Genomic DNA, 14,738 nt, shown 5'->3' with positions numbered 1-14,738 from the left:
TGTCTGTTGCTGGGGTGAATACACTATTACAAACCAGGAATTTTAAGAAGGGACAGTGTGGACCCTGAAAGATGAAAAGAAGTCTGAGGAATAGAGTGTAACACAGAAAACACAGAAGAATGAACACATACTGCTGCACATGGCAAATAACAGAAAGGAAAACTGCTTAGTCAGAATCAATCAGCAATGTGAGATATAAAATAATTGCACAGAAGGCTCAGACACATGTTCAAATTCCCACTGCTCAACAAGTTTCTGAGCATGCAATGAACCAGTGTAATTGTGTTTTTAGCCTATGGCAACAAAACATCCAGTAACTTTGCTTAACTAATTTTCATTGCATGATCTATCAAATTCCATTGTTTTGTTTTTGTTGTGTGCTTACACATTAAAAAGGTATTAAAACTGTCACACTTTTGTCTGTAAATATATGGGAACAGATTTTGTTTTCTGATCTGTTAAGTAGGGATATATTTTTTTATTAAATGTAGCATGCTGCTTTTAACATGCCTGTGAGTATTGCCCAATTGCTCCTTGAACTCTGTCAGGCTTGGTGCTGCGACCACTTCCCTGGGGAGCCTATTCCAGTGCTCAGCCATCTTCACTTAGGGTGAAGAGCTTTGTCCTGGTATCCAACCTAAACCTCCGTGACTCAACTTCAGGCTGTTTCTTTGGGTTCTGTCACTGGTCACCACAGAGGAGATCAATCTCTATCCCTCATCTGCCACTCACAAGGATGTTCAGACCACAGTGCAGTTTCCTCTCAGTCCCTTCCAGGCTGAACAGACCAAGTGACCACAGACACTCCTCATACAGCTTCCCCTCAAGTCCCTTCACCGTCTGAGACCCTCCTTTTGGCACTCCTTATTAGCTTTGCATCCTTTAAAGAATAAGGCAGGGCCATAAAAATTGAGACCTAAAAGAAAATGTGATCATTAAAAGAAACTTCTGGTTAAATCATATAACTGTATTAGTTAAGCTAATTCCAGTCACATTAGGCTTTTCCTGAAAAATAATCATTCTCTCAAAGTGTTTATCTGATTTCTGTACCAGAAACTGGAGCAATAGAATGTCTTAGTAGGTCTCAATAATGACTTACATATACATCAATAGTCACACAGACATGACTAAGGAGATGACACCTTCTAGTGGAAAGTGTTGGTCAGGGATCTTTGTCAAATTCATCACAAACTAAAACATGACACAGTATTACTGGAGGCATGTGAAATGTACTATGGAACAGCAGAGGAGAAAAATACCAGTCATGCTATTTGTTCCTTATTCTTATGAATGTAAGGTATTATTTTTGCTCACTTTAAGCAATTTCTGTTCATTATTATAACATCTTTTACTTTCTGTAGGTAAAAAACAGGGACAGTCATGGTTGATAAAAACCAACCAAACCCACAAAACCAAATACTTTAAGGCAGTGGAACACAATGTCAGCTCAAATTACCAATCAGACTATTCCCTTCCACACAAGTTGTGTCTTACTGCTATTTTTTTGTTCTTAAACCAGAATAAATTTGAAATAATTTGACTATATTATCTCTTCTCCCTGCTCCATTTACACTTCTCCATTCTACTTTTCCATTGCTTATGAACACAAAAGCAGGTGTATATCTTTATTAAAAACTCAAGTAGCACCTCCACAATTAAGGTAAGCTTAATGGAGAAATGTAATTGAAATAAGACAATGAAGCAGAGATTGTGGGATGATTCACTAAAGTCACACTGCAACATTTCACCTCTAGCAATTTGCGTGGTAAGTTAAAATGTTGAGCAGGAATCTCTATCTGATGATAGTTCAGAACTCCAGGAGAAACCTCTACCTAGCTCACAAAATTTGCTAATTGGAATGTTTGGTAAATCTGAAGTCTCTAGGATATGATGGACTTGTGATACAGATCAGCAACACATTTGCAGCAGGTTTGACAATGGTGTAAGTTTGATAAAGTATGACAAGTGCCATATTAGTCAATGCTGGCAAATGTAAATGAGGCCTTGTCAGGCTGATGACAAATTGATTACATGGGACACGCCAAAACATTTTGTTGATCATATTAAAAATTAAAATGTGTTCCTGCTCAATCTAATCCAAAGTATTTTTTTATTTTATTTTCTAATAAAGAAGACTGTTTTTCTACTACATGAAAATTTTATTTCATTAAATATTTGGGATTGGGTTAATCTTCAAAATATAATTTAAAAAATCCATTGTGTTTTCCTTGAAATTTAGAAAGCAAGTATATTTCACCACAGCATAGCAATTCTGTCCTCTATATTAATAAAAATTGATCTTGAGTTAATCTTTTTACAGTAACCTCCACAAAAGTAAAATTCACTCCATATGGGTATTTATATACTTAACAATGGCCTATATGTAATATTGCTTTTCAGAATGCTGAACGTGTTACAATCCAAAAGAAAGAATAAAAAACAAGTTAGAAAAAAATGAATGATCTTTTCTATAACACAGCAAGTTTTTATAATAGAATAGAATACAATACAATACGATACAATAGAAAACAATACAATAGAAAACAATACATAGAAAACAGAGTCATCTAACATTATGTAGCCTACAGGATTGGAAATTTATCACCATATATTTAAACATTTTGGGGACAATTGCGGGTTTTGCTTTTTTTTTATGTGAGATTTTTTTTCCTTCCAGCATTTAAAATATGCTCTTTAATTCAAGGTTCTTTTTAAATGCATAGTGAGATAATTGGATGCACCATGAAGCAGCTTAAGCTAATTGAAGTGGCCACAAAAACTGTCAATGCAAATTGAGCCATCTGGATGAACAGATAAAAGCTTTGGAGACATTCAAAAGCCAGGTGGCAATCAGTTACATCCCATCTCTTCTTCACAGTGTGGTTAGAAAACTGGGAAAAAGAAAAATAAAACTCTTCAGGCCACTGAGCCAAAATCTAGTGTCAACAAGATATTTTTGAATAGAACAGAATAAGTAACCTACGGTATTAGGGAAAGTTAATGTGGCACTATGTGGTAATAAAGAATATAAACTCAGGTACATAAACCAAAGGAGCAACATCTACTCAGAGTACAAAGCAGGATCAGGCCAAAGTGTAAGACAAATGATTACCTTTAGAGAGTAATGTTTTGGTTTGGGTTTTTTTGTTGGTTTGTTTTTTTGGTTTTTTTTATTTACAGTTCTTGACTGGATATAGACTACTGATTGACATTTCTACTCATTCCTGCTGTTTGAAAAGAACTGGACAAATCCCCTATGTGCTAATTTTGAAAAAAATCATGCCCTTTTTTATTTCACATCTGTGAGGATTATATGTGCTCAAAGGTTCTGAAAAGTCAGACTACTGGACTTTTTCTGAAGCCCAGTTTGTGAAAGACTGTCATCTCTTCTCTGTTATACATCATGGCTATTCAGATATACCCAGGGATTTTTCTTTATTGGATTATAGAGGCATAGTTTTTGTTGTTTTGGGTTTTTTTTTTTAAGCATGACCATTTACTGTAAACTGATATGTGTTTTTAGTACAGTTTAGTTTTCAGCCAGAATCTCTAAGTGATACTGTAAAATAAATATCACAAGCGGGTAAAACTGCTCAAACCTCCTGTTCCATGAAAATGAGCTTTTATTAAAAGGGAAATACTTGGACAGAATGCAATCTTTATAATAGTTGTCTTTTTCATACATTCACATCTCAATTGCACTTAAGAGGATTTTTAGCAAAGCTCAAAGAAATGGTGCAGTAATGCTTTTGTAGAATTTCTTCTTAAAATATTCTGAATAATATTTAAAAAAAATCAAACAAACAAACCCCATACATGAGCTTTCCTTTTTCACTTTAACAGAGGTTGAAATTTGTCAGCCTTTAAGGAAAAAAAACCTAAAAACTCGAGTAGGCCTAAAAATAATAAATAATAACCACAGGAATTACTTGGTAAATCTCAAAAAAATAAATGTTCAGCTCTGATATGCTTATGGATAATATTTGAGCTCACCTGGAAGAAGCCCCTGTTGAGAAAAGTTGATGTTTTCACAGCTGCTCTTTTTGCTTAAAGATAAATAGTTCTTTTATTGTCCCTTACATGTATTGGAAGAGCTTTACATTTCAAACACATTTGGGTGGTGTCACATGTATTACTCCATGTGGTTTTTTCTCCATGAACTTTTTTTGATATGTGGAATTTCCTTCCAAGTCACCTGGGTATTCTGGTCATCACAGTGTCGAGGACTGCATGAATACCTAGAGATGGCATTTGACATTATAGAACCATCAAAGTTAAGCACCCAAACCCCTGGAAATTCTGTAGGAGAGGAGCATCCTCTCAGGTATCCAGGCTCTTTCCCTGATAGCTTACAGATCTCTTCTAGGAAGCATCTTACCAGTTAACTTCTCAGGAGAATGTCAGCTCTATATGGAGATTTATGACAGAATAAAATGGGCTTTTAGATTTAGTATTTGATGTCTCCACTGTCCTGCAGGTCTGGTCAGCTTCAACACCTGTAGTGTTTTCGAGTCTCTGGCCGAGATCTAAGATATCTTAAATACCTAATTTTCTAGTGTGCAAACTGTCACACAATAGGTCATGTCATGGGGCAGCAAACCGATACTGGATCATATAGCACATAAAAGCACTTCGTTCCAGATTGCAAAAGGCACAGGCACATCTTAAAAGGCTTCTTGTGATTATAAAAGGCCACTGGACCTTTTATACATGTAAATATGTATAACTCCCAGCTCTAGAAGGATGATCAAAGGGCACCCTTTGCTTCAGGACCCTAGTCAGGAGGTGTATCCAGGGGGATGAGAGCTCATGAATGCTGTGCTGTGCTCTATGCATGAGGCAGCCTGAGGCACCACAGAGGCAGAGGCTGTTTTAAGAGTTTAGATTCAGATGTGATACCTTGGTACCTCTAAACAGCCAAAGAACCCCAGGTTCTAAATAGAGAAATAAAGTTTAATGAAAAAAAAAAAAAAAAAAAAAGGAAAACCAAGCAAAGGTCTGTCTGGAGCTATGGATTACCACCAGAGGGGGTTCTTGCTCACTGCCATAAGTTCAACAGAGACTATCCCATATCACAAGCACAAGTCAAGGATTAATAAGGAAAAAAACAGTGCAAAATAAAAGTTATCTAAGTGTGGCTGCATCTGCCAAGTTTTTCTGATTGCACAGATCTGAAAGGCTTCCATGAGGCAGCTAAAACTGCATACTATTAAACCAGGGTCTGATGTCCTTATTCAGGTGTCCTTATTCTTGTTTCCAGAGCCCATCTGGAACAGACAGATAGAATAATGCTTCACAATTCATAAAATGTTAGAAGGAAAATGAGATTATTGTTGTAATATTGGTCTTTGTGTAAGGAAGGCCATTTAAACCTTCCTTTTAGTACAGCAGTCAGGATTAGTTGCAGAATTTTTTATTTGGTTTATACATTTTTATTTGTTTGCTTGATCTTCAAAAGAATAATCTTTTCAATTTTTGTTATTAATATAGACAGCAAGTGCCTGCGAAGTTGTATGTTGAACAAGCATTATAATTTTTGCAGTTAAATTCAATTACTTCAAATAACTTGTTCATTTTAGGAAACTGCATCATGATTGTAGCTTGACTAATGAAATAAGCATAAAAGCATGTTATTAGAGAGAATTCTGTATTTAAAGATAGAAGCAATGCTTCAAAATCAGAGCAGCATTGGTATCTAACAACTTGCATAGATACTTAATCACTGATGTATAAAATGGACATTAATTTCTGAGTGTATAGCAATTGTAAAGTAATTCTTGAGAAGTAAATTTTGGATGAGAAAGAGCTTCTTCATTCTTCTAGGTTAAATTTTCCTACAAATGAGGAAGTCCTCTATTTAAATGGCCTCAAGCTCATTAATAGGACTACCACGCTGAGTAAAATGGACTAGATTTTGACAAATGAGAGGTAAAATGTTTTTTTTTTCTTTACTTATATGTTTAATCAGAGTAACATATTAAAAACAAAGCAAAACAAAATACAAGAAAACAACAAAACACAAGCCAAAACAAATAATTAAGGATTTAGATAGGATTTGAATTAAAATAGACTAAAATTTTTAAAAATAATCTATCTTGAATGACTGAAACCTACCTTGAGCAAAGTAAGACACTTGTGTTCATTGTTGGGGGGGGGGGGTTCTAATTTAGATTGTGCTGGAAACAGAAGGTGGAGGGAAAATGCCTCCCAATATGCTGAAATAAAAAATTTCATTCATTTCAGCTGTGGAATTTTAACTCTCAAATCAGACTCTTCCATCTGAACTGCTGGGACAAAAGATGGAGGAAATGAGAGAGGAGTGTTGCTTATCATAAACAGAAAATGTTGGAAGTTTTAATGTTGCACCTTTGTATGAAGAAAAGGAATACAACAAGATGCCCTGTAGTCTCTATAGGAAATATAAAAGTAAAAAATTTCAGAGTAACGTTTTTTTTCCCAATAAAAAGCCCACATTCCTAATTGTGTTACTAAATACATGACTGATTGAAATATTTTGACAGTTCACATATGACACATTTGTGAACATTCTACTAATTCCCATTAAGAGTCAGCAGCTGTTCCTTAGACTGTATTTCTATTTTTAAACTTACTTAAAATGTTTTTTTTCTTTCCTATCATCAACCGTAACAACTTCTTCTATTCCTAACAAGCATTTCTAGCAATGAATCAAGTTTTTAAAACTGCCCCATGTGTTAACACATCCTAAGGTCAGAGAAAGCCTTGTGATAGTCTGATTTGATCTGTGGGATAAAAGAGGTTGTTCAATTTCTACCAGTAAATTCATGATCCAAATGAATGATTTCCAGAAAAAAAATTCTACATTTGGTTTAAACATCTGTCCTGACTCTGAATGTACCACAACTCCTTCTAGCTTGGCTCTTGAAGATTCTTACTGCTGGCATTCATGCCCTTGTTTGCATCTGAATTTATCCTGTTTCATCTTAGTACTGAATGTTACTTATAATTTTGCAGTCTGTGGTTGAGAGCTCTTCATTAGCTGAATTCTGTCTCCCAATAAAGAGCCCCCAAACTGTGATGAAACAGTCTTTGCTTTCTTTTGATTCATCCTTGTTAGTGAGTTTATTGAAACAAGAGTACTTGAAGTTAATAATAACACTTAAAAAGGACAGACCCCCATCTTCACTGGTGCCCTGGGAGGCAGGGGGTCTGCTAAGAAGAATTAGCTTGGGAGAAGCAGAGTGGAAGAAGCTGGGCAATGCAGCCTCCTTCAAGCCTTTGATAGATTTTTGTCTTGTATAAACAGTATTAAGGAGTACACAAATACTCTCTTGTTTCTGAGGAGCTTGAAATTCTTTGTAATTCACAGTGCATTGAATCTCACATCTTGCCTGGAAGCTAGACAAGCATTATCCCTGTTTTAGACAGGGGGAAATGGAGGCAAAGGGAATTTATATTATTTGCCTCAGGAGCAGATTATCCTTCCGCCTTATCCAACAGCCTGAGCCTCAGCTTTTCAGTAGATAAAAACGTTTATGTTTGAGTGGATCTGCAAGGGGATAAACTTCAGGAAATTTCCTTCTAATGCTACCTGTAGATCTGTCAGTCCCCAGAGATGAATATATTTAATATGCATGATTATTTTCCTCCGTATTGCATAACATCAAATTTCCTTTCTATTCGAAGAGGACCTGATTCAAAGCCTGTTGAAGAATGAAATTATTCTTACCAGCTTTGAATTATGCATAAATGTGATTTCCATTTTAAAATGCTATGCATACAGTAATGGAACCCTATTATTTCACAAAGAGGAATTTTTTTATTATTTTTGTTTCATGTGGGCAGAAAGATTACTAATTTATAAATTTAAAATCCAAGTCAACAAGAAAGAAAATTGGTGATGGTTTAAAGTAAGCTCATAACCTTTCTTTTCTCCATGCAGTTTACTGCTGGTGTGTTATCTGTGTTAAAGATGAAAACAAAAGAGAAATTAGCAGATTCACAGATCGCCATTCAAATCAAGAAAACGACATTTTCTCCAAACCTGTTGCTGTTAAATTCAGTTTTGTGCTAGAGAAGAGCCACTGGATGGCAGCCTTGCTCCTCAGAAATTAGAGGCTGCAGCCTTGGCTGAGCAAGCTTTGTGACAAACCTGCAACCCAAGCGAGTCCCTGGCCTGTGCCCTTAGTAACCGAGGTACCTTTGCCTGATTGTTCAGAGGCATGGAGACTCTTCACATGCAGGTGCACTTAATCTTTTCAAGATGTAACAAAGCCCTATAAAGCCACACTTTGTTGTGTAAAATGGAATACATCCGCTGATCTTTCATGTTTATTCAGCTTTTGGGGGGAGGAAGGGGGTGCCACAACAAAAGAGAGGTAGAGTCCAAAGTATCCAGCTTGAATGTTTAAGCAATAAGGAGATTGCTCCATTGTCTACTGTAAACCCCGCCAGAGTGCAATTTCCTTTTTCCTGTTCTCCAAATTAGTTGGTAGAACCAAGTTCCCCCAGGTGGGAATAAGTTCTCCAGACTTCTTGGAAAAAGCTGACCAAAAGTTCCCTGTACAATTCCACATTCTCCTTGAAACAGCTGGGGAGTTTTGCCAAGATGCCACCTATCCTATTGGTGTCATTCTCACAAACCTGCTGACATCAGTGTGGAGCTTTACCTTACTAAGTTTGATATTGAATCTTTGTATGAGAAAGATATGTTTTGAAACAGCAATAATCTACTGCTTCTACAGTAGTTAGATCTGTTCATGCTTCTGTGAGATGACTTTCTCCAGATGAATAAATAGAGGCAAAGGGTGGGTCAGAGAAGGAAGATTAACACATTACAAATGCAAATCTTTGTAGGATCGAGGTGCCTCAGTAATAAATGTGATCTTGCTGCAGTTCTCAGCATGTTGGTAAGACTATAGCTGAAGAAATCTCATCTCTACTGCCTCGGACACATGGTGTATTCAGTTACCCCTCTCAAGATACTTTCCCTGCCAAAGGCCAAGATATCCCTCCTTCATGACCTCCTTCTTCCAGCTGGCACAGAAGCTTTCCCTGTTGTGTCTGTCACCCTGTAAGTAGCAATATTATCACTCTGTGATTTACCATGCTGCTGTCCGCTGACCTTTTGGTGTTTGGCATTTCAGCCCCGAGGAAATAGAGCCTGTTCCTAAGTCTTTTCATCCCTCTGAACTACTAGAGCAAATCCATGGTCAATAAAGGTTTCTGCCTGTTCCTGTGTGGCCTCACATTGCTATTTAGAACTTAATACAAGTTCTTCCCAACAGAGCAAGGACACTGCTTAATCAGCGAGGATTAGTAAGGGGACTGTTGCCCTGTCTCCACATCCATTTTCCACTGAAGGAACAAGTAATCTGCTTGTGAATGAGCTCTTCACCCTCCTTTGTTTGCGTGTGTCATGTAATGGAAATTCATTGGATGTTTTAGTACTGGTGGTAATTCCAGAGCCGATACCCACATAACAAGGCCAGTACGCACAGCAAGCTCATGAAAAATCCCAAGAAAAGCCATTTCTGGTTGTTTATGAACCTTTGAAAAAGCCTTGCTCCAAACACATCAGTCTGCTGCTCCAAGTGGAGGAGAATCTGCATCAAAGAATGAACTGACACACAGGTTTCCAAGTCTTAGTCTGGGGAAGAAGTACTTGTTCTATTTTATGCATACTTTATAGCAGCCCCCTTCCACAGAAAGAACATTCTTAGCAAGATAAAGTTTTCACAAAATGAAGTGTGTGTGCTACACAAGCGTGTTCTTCCCTCATTTAGGCCTGTAAAATGAAACGTCTGTTACCAGGAAAGAGACACAGCAATTTTAAAAACATTCAGTATCTGTACCTCATAGTTCTCATATGGGGTGAAGACCTGAGACAATGTAAAGAATTCACACCATTTCAGCTGAACTATGCAGATGAGGTGCTTGAGGCAGTGAACTGGTGACCCAGACCTCTGCTGAGTGGAGAAGAGTGCCTAGGGTATCATTTAGTCACCTAAATTAGATGTCTAAAACCACAGTGTGAAGACTATTTCCTTTTTCACGTATTGCATGAAGATGTCAAGATCTGAATGTTTCCATCCAAATCATACTGCATATTTCTGTGATACTTACTGATTATCTGTTCCTGTGCATTTGTTTTGCACATGGTAAAGCATTATACTGTGCTGCAGATGTAACATGTTCAAAACTTCAAGCCTGGCCAGGTGGCTGCTTCTCGAGAGCTTTGGATTTGCCTGTAGAATATGTAGCTCTCCATCCTGCTCCTCCGGAGGGAGCCTCAGCAGAAAACACAGTCAGATGAATATAAACTCCTCACAACAAGTTACTACAACACTTCAGCACAGCTGAGACTGAGAGCAAACAATCCTCTCGCTTTATCAATGCAATCTGAACACAAGCCACCCTGGAGCCTAACTCTGCATTAGTGAGTACAAAAATACCCTTTTTAAAGAGCAGTTACCACATATGAAATACAACCCCAGACAAGCAAAAACCATTGGACTGAGACATGTCCAAAGCACATACCAACTTCTTTCCAAGCACACCACAAAGTATGGTGCACAAAAGGTGCTAAAGGAAATCTGAGTCACTGTCACTGTTTTAGGCCCGTGCCTGTCATGCCTGGTGAAGGAGGTCCATATCCTCAGTGACTTTGCTGATAGACTTCATCTGAAGAGGCCAATCTATCATCCACCCTGCACTCTGCCTAAGGTTAAAAACATCTCATTAGATCTTATGTGCTATTGCCTCACAGTAAACCTTCTATTTATAAATGATAGGTGACAAAATCTTACAGAAATAAAAAAAAAAAAAAAAAAAATCTCTTTCCACCCTTCATATCCTAGATTACTGAAAACATCAGCTGGCCCAAGATAAATGAGGTTTGACAGTGACAAGGGATAACTTTTTCAATAACATTTTGTTTAAAATAGTGAAAGCACTCTTTAAGTCAATCAGTAAATAGCATACTCCAGGGCAGTGATGATGACTATAAAGGACACATAACTGAGAAACCAAATATGTATAAAATCGACTTTATTAGTTGTAGTTATGACCTTTGGTCTTGTTTTTTCTTACCACATAATAAAATGTGTTTACAATACAATGACTATCCTGAATATAAAAATTTCCATTTCGGAAAATGCTACTTATTCAAGTTTTGAGCCAGCTCTGTATTGCCTGGGATCTGTGAAAGCAACTAGCCACTTGCATCAAGGTTCAGCCTTTAGTTTTATTTTTTAACATAGGCCAGGCCTCTCAGTCTGGACTACTGGAGTGGTCATCAGCTCAAAATCAGACCTCAGGCCATCATTTGTCTTGAGGGGGGTGAAACATCAATCATCAATGATACTATAGACATTTTCTTGCTTTTTTCCTTTTAATCAGACCTCAGGCCATCATTTGTCTTGAGGGGGGTGAAACATCAATGATACTATAGACATTTTCTTACTTTTTTCCTTTTACTATTTTCTTTTTCTTTCTTTTTTTTTTTTTGTTGCCTTCCTTTTCCCTTCTTTTTTTTGTGTGTCTTTAAATGTAATTATAATCTATAAAGAATATTCAAAGCTTTGTTTTCCACAGCAGAATAAGAATTAAATAATAAGAAACAGCACCACATATAGCACTGAAAGCAGTTAGTGTTTCTCATAGGATCTGAATCACATTCTAAGAATTTATTTTTTAATTGTTTTTTCTTCTTTTACTTTTTCTGCTCTTCTGTTTATTTGTTTTTTCAATGATTCTTTCTTCCAGACTTAAACAAACCAGTGCCAAGACCATAAGACGTCTTTACTATGCCACTGTTTTGGGTAAAGGTATGCACCTCCATTCTTTAAGTGGTAGAATTTGAGATTGTTTACACTGACCAGCTAAGTGAACTAATTTACCTAATTTATTGTTATCATGGGGAAAGGCTGTTGCTATACTTAATCCTGTAACAAAATGTGGAAGTCAATAAACACTGAAACAGAAAATATCTTCTTGCATGTCTTGTTTGGGTCCGGCTGTTGCTATACTTAATCCTGTAACAAAATGTGGAAGTCAATAAACACTCTGAAACAGAAAATACCTTCTTGCACGTCTTGTTTGGGTCTTGTCGACACGCAGCCAAGACCCTCATTAGTGCAGCTTTCTCCTTTACAGGGATCTGGTGGCCCATCTGCTCCACTTCAGCTCTTTTCTGGGTTGAGGTTGAATGTATTCCTCCACCTGATGCTGTACTTTCATTTGTGGCTATTTAGAATTGCTTGGCAGCAGGACTTCTTAACAACAGACACAGCGCAAATCCCATGAAAGAGATAGAGTAGTATCTTGCTTATTCTATGTCCTGGATCTGCTCCCTCTTCTCCAACAGTGTCCCTGTCTATCACTCCACAAATCCCAACTGATCTGAGATGTGGGTTAGCTCTCATCTTCCTTTCAAAGGGCAGTACTTCTAGGGGAATGTGGGTTCTCTTATTATATGTCAGAAAGAATATTCACTGTTCCTCCTTTTAGCCAACTTTTACCATGAAAAACTAGATGCAGATTTACCAAAGGTTGAATCTGAAAACATCAAAACCTGCCAAATGGCTCTACTGCTAACTGAGGCTATCTGAAAACTGAGGCTGCTAACTGAGGCTATCTGAAAAGTTCTGTGCATCTATACAGTGTTCCTCATATATTACCTCTATGAAATCAAAAAGTAGTACTATTCACAATTAACATAGTGACTTTAATATTCATTAATTTTCACAAGTTGTTCCAAGTCTGCTGCATTGAGAATGAGAAATAACAGTAATAAAATTATCAAAGAGGGTTATATTATTTGTTCCAGGTTCTTCTCCCTCAGATGATTCCCTTCTGTGCTTGCATTCTGTTTTGTGGGAACAATCTTCAGATGAAGGTAGCTGAGGACATCATGAGGGAAGGGTAATCTATAAAGAGAACAGGTGGAGAAAAACACCAAGAAAAACATTATTTTGGATCATAAGCAAAGCTGAATCATATAAACAGAAGAAAAGGCAAGAGAGAATAAAATGCAACTGACAAAGATCAAGCAACTTATGTGGATGAAAGTCATCCCTTTGTGGGAAATGGAAAGCAGAAGGAAGTGACCATCAAGTATTCCCTTATAATGGGCTGACATCACTCGGTTCTCTGCCAGACAAGGGTATCAAATTGTTCATGTTCCCATTTTAGGGCAGTGGGGAAAGTCATACCTGGCTGTAAATTTTACTACCATTATGTTTTTGTTCTCCTGAGACTCTAGTCTGACAGCAGGAAGACAAATATTGATACATCAGTGAATGAATATTCTTCTGGGTGGTGACCTTTGCAAATGCTCTTGTTCCACCCTAATAAATAGTAATTCAGAAAATTGTTGTCATTCAGTCTGCTTCTGACAAACAAAAGGGAAAAAAAAACAGGCCTTGCTTCCTGAGTCACTGGATTATCAAAGTAGTAGGAGATTAGTGTATTGGGAAAGGAAGGAATAGCTTTATGCAGATTTGGGAATCCCTGAGACCTCATCACTATCACTGACCTTCATGACCTTCCTATGTGAAAATCCAGCTGGACACCTGCTTCTCCCACTCTCTGGTTTGCAACTCTTTACCTATTATAATTGTCTGAGCATATTATGTTCACCAAAGAAACACTAAACTCCCTTATGTGAAAACTAAGCCATATGGAAAAATCATATTTCCTAGATAGTTGATCAAATATATTTCATATGTTTAAAAGACACTGAGTAGTTTAAACAGAGCTGGCTTGAACTCATACCACATACAATTTTTGCTATGAAACAAGATATGTTATAAAATGAGTGAAAATATGAATAAAAATTGAAAGGCTATATTATACACACACACAAAAAAAAAAAAAGTAGTTCGTTTCATATCAAACAGAAATTGTGGTAAGGATTTTAGGTCATTTTGTAGATGATTAGGTTATTTTGTGAATGATTCTGGGGTAGTGCAAACACAAAGCATGTGGAAATATATATTGCAAACCCATTTACTATAGAAGAACAAACAGTTTTGTGGTTTCAGGCTTGGAAAAGCTGGGTTCATTTTCTGGTTGAGGCACTCAGGCACTGTTACCCATCCACTTGGGTTACCCTTGGCCTGAGTTCTCAGCTGTGGAACAGTGAGAGCACTATTTCCTACATGTGACACAAGGAAGAAAGAAATCTGTTACCAAAGGCATGAAAAAAAAGGATATTTAAGTGCCTTTATAGATCAAGTCCCATTCACATTATATGTCTGAAAAATTTGCTATGATTTCTTATAATTAATAAAAATTAATCCTAGCTTTGTCAAGATATGATAGCTCTAAGGCCCAAACAGTTTGAGGAAAATAATACTTACTAAGAAGATTTCTAGGAGAAATTCAAGTTTTTTAAAAAGGGATTTTTCAGTTGATTACTCTTTCCCTACAAAAAGCTGTACCATTTCTCGTAATATTAAAAGAAGCCCATGAAATGAAACACCATTCATAAAAGAAGTTAAGAAAAACATACATGATTTTTAATAAAATATTGAAGTCATTTTGGCTGTCTCAATAATAAATTTAAAAAGCTAATATTTGATAAGGACCTAATAAGAAATCCTTCAATTTAGTTTAAAAAAATTATTTGACTTTTTATGGAAGAGGTACTTTTAATCTACTAGTTATGAACAAACGCCAAGATAAATAATCACTGTGGTTTCAAACGTATACAGATGTCTTTCCTCTTTCAGTCATCTGTTATTCCATTCCAATCC

This window comes from Pyrgilauda ruficollis, unplaced genomic scaffold (genome assembly GCF_017590135.1).
Source record: "Pyrgilauda ruficollis isolate IOZ18807 unplaced genomic scaffold, ASM1759013v1 scaffold112, whole genome shotgun sequence".
Classification (NCBI taxonomy): domain Eukaryota; kingdom Metazoa; phylum Chordata; class Aves; order Passeriformes; family Passeridae; genus Pyrgilauda; species Pyrgilauda ruficollis.
The sequence above is the reverse complement of the archived record's forward strand: the minus strand, read 5'-3'. Positions refer to the sequence as shown.